The following is a 2,874-nucleotide window of genomic DNA, read 5'->3' as shown; positions in this document are numbered from 1 at the left end:
AGAATGCCATTCATCCCAACTCTAAATTCTACAAGGTAACACAGCTTACAGATTTCATAGGCTAAGACTAATTGCTGTCCCAAATCATTTTAATTGAACATTAAAATGAACTTGTTTTTTATAGGCTCCTGACACCAATGTAGCTTAATCAAGTTCAGAACTTCATTCATCAGCTCCTTCACCAATAGTACGCCCGCAACCAGTCCCAAATCAAGAACAAGCTGCACCTGTTCAAAAAAAAAAACTGCAGGCTCGGGAAGCAGTATACGCAGCCAACAATTGCGAGTGTAGCAAAAAATGCGCCTGCTAGACAATCATGTTCTCAGGTTGAATTTCATGTAACGCAAAAGTGATTTAATGAAGCATTTTTCCTTCAAACATTCATATTTTCTACTTCAATTGCAGCCTGTGAGTGGAACAACTTCACTAGCAAAAGGACCCCTTCGTCCTACTGTTGCTGATGTCCTATACAACCTAAGATCCAAGAAAGCAAGAAGATGTTAGAGTTGAATTTTGAAGTGGACTGTATGTTTGTTGATTGCCTTTTTGTGTAGTTTTAAGGAATTAGTGGTTGCTGTTAGAGTTGGTGGCAAACAGCTGGAATGTATGTTTCTGATGTATTTTGTCTACTCTGTTTGGAATTGTTATCAATTATTGCAAACTGGAAACTTTGATGTATTTTGATTGGATGCTGTTGGCTTCAGCAATTTGGAGGATTCTTTGCTGATGTTGGACACTTTAATGTACTTATTGACTGTTTTAATGGAGCATTATGATTATGGGCTGCAATGGTATATCTCAATTGCAGAAGAAGCTATTTCTGGGCAGTTTTTATGGGCTGGAATATTTCATGTACTGTTTGTCTGGGCAGTTTTTGTTTGGTGGGATGTATTTTGTCTACTCTATTTGAAATTGTTATCGTTTCTGGAATGTATAGTGGGATATATTTCTGGAATGTTGGGTGGGATATATTTCTGGAATAGTTTATGGCCTGGAAATTTTAATGTACTTTGGTGTACTTATTACTCAAAATTGGAATGCAGAAGACGTTATTGTGTGTGCTTATTGCTCAAAACTGTTTTTAATGCACAAATATGCTTACAAGTGTATATAATAGTTAGATGTTTGTTTCATTGTTTTAGGTAGGACATCTTTCGGAAGAACAGAAGAATAAAGTGCACATTTCCATGAACAAAACAAACTACCTGGTTTTTTTCATTTCCATTCATAAGCTTCTTCATTGTCTTATTTTACAGACATTTTCATCAACAGAAGCAAAAGTGAAAAAATAGATACCATTAGACAATAGCTAACTAGTACTTTCAAGTTCTTCACTTCATCATTCAAGTTCTTCACTTCAGAATTCGAGTTCAAGCCCGACAAATGTTCTTCAACCATTGGCCTCTGTTCTTCAACCATTGGCCTCTCAAAAAAGTTTCCTCTGCCGGTTTCATCTCTATAGATGGGATTACACCATGAGAAAAATCTGCATTCATCCCTTTCACAAACAAAGTACAGCATCCCTTTGGATGGCTTTTCGGACTCAACAATCTTCACCTTTGCCTTTCTTCGACAGTCGCACAGCTTATATTGGTACCGTAGATTCCTAGCTCCACTATCCCCTCGAGAGCTTGAGGAAGACATGAGCAAATTTTTTAGCCAGTCATTTCCCTTCATCAGTAGATAAATCCCAATTTAGTTACCAACATTCTTACTTTAAACCCTAATAACAACAATTTGTTAGCCAAAACCCAAAATCAAATGCTTTTACCTTATGGGCTGCAATTTGTTAGCCAAGATTGTGTAGAAGTTCCTCGCAGGTTGACTTCGTATATAGAGGATGGCTTTACCTTTCAAACCTCCTGTGTGGTAATTTGATTTCTCCCAAAGGCTAGTTCAATTTCTCTCCATCAAGTAGAAATCGATTCTATACACAAGCATCGCTGGGAGGGAGTTTTATTGGGGGCTAAGGGGTACAATAGGAATATTTGCTAAAAATTAAGTATAAAGAATTTGTTTTTAGCTTCCAGTACATCAGTCCCGTTAATTTTACCGATTTCCGTCAGTGTTACAACTTAGTTCAAAGCACGGGGTGTCGCGTTGCATATTTTGAAACCATAGGGGGCTTAGTTGTGTATTAGGTTTAGCACAGGGGGCTTTTTTGTTTTTAACCCATGTTTATATAGACTCTAGCCTTATTGGTGAGTTCTCCATTTTCTCCCAATTTTTCCTTTCTTGAGGTTTCTTTGGATAAACTTGTTTCTTGATTTTCTGTTTTTGAATTCTTGCTTTCTTGATCATTATACTTTGGTTTCTTTTCATTTGCTACTAATTGATCTTTGATACTTTAAATGGGAATTCATCTGGGGGTGCTCTGTTGTTAAAAAGTCCACTTTCATTCTCTTGTTCTATGCGCATGATTTTCGTCTACTTCAAGGTAGGAGTAGGGTTTCTTGTGGTTTGTCAAGATGGTGACACGAGTAACTAAGTACTGCATCTTTTTGGATTCTAACTGATTTAGATGAATTACTTGGGATTTTTCTTGTGTTTGTACACATTTCGAGTATTGTCATTAATTTTATGATAAATAAGTATTATTGTGGTGAAGTAAATGGAGATTACAAAAATAGGTTTAAGAATCTAAAACATGGTATTGAGATAAGTAGTATTTAGATTTGTCCAGAGTTTGCCCTTTGTAGGCATACACAGGATTCTTATGTAAAGATTGTGCACTTTAGGTATCTATTGAATATTCAAATGGTGACAGGAAGAACAATGTATATTTGCATCTTGTTAGATTCTAATTGATCGAAGTGAGTTGCTGGGATTTATTTGTAGGTTGGCAAATATCTAGAGTATCACCAATGAACTTTA

General features: G+C 36.2%; 1 long non-coding RNA gene across 1 annotated transcript; it reads right to left on the bottom strand.

Moving 5' to 3' along the window:
• Nucleotides 1-1,534: 1,534 nt before the first annotated feature.
• On the bottom strand, nucleotides 1,535-2,102 carry LOC140037381 (uncharacterized). The gene is made up of 2 exons (XR_011841306.1): nucleotides 1,772-2,102; nucleotides 1,535-1,671 (listed from the first exon to the last, which is right to left on the bottom strand). It is a non-coding gene; the product is annotated as an uncharacterized lncRNA (long non-coding RNA).
• Nucleotides 2,103-2,874: the final 772 nt, after the last annotated feature.

Source organism: Coffea arabica, chromosome 2e (genome assembly GCF_036785885.1).
Source record: "Coffea arabica cultivar ET-39 chromosome 2e, Coffea Arabica ET-39 HiFi, whole genome shotgun sequence".
Lineage (NCBI taxonomy): Eukaryota > Viridiplantae > Streptophyta > Magnoliopsida > Gentianales > Rubiaceae > Coffea > Coffea arabica.
The sequence above is the reverse complement of the archived record's forward strand: the minus strand, read 5'-3'. Positions and strand labels throughout refer to the sequence as shown.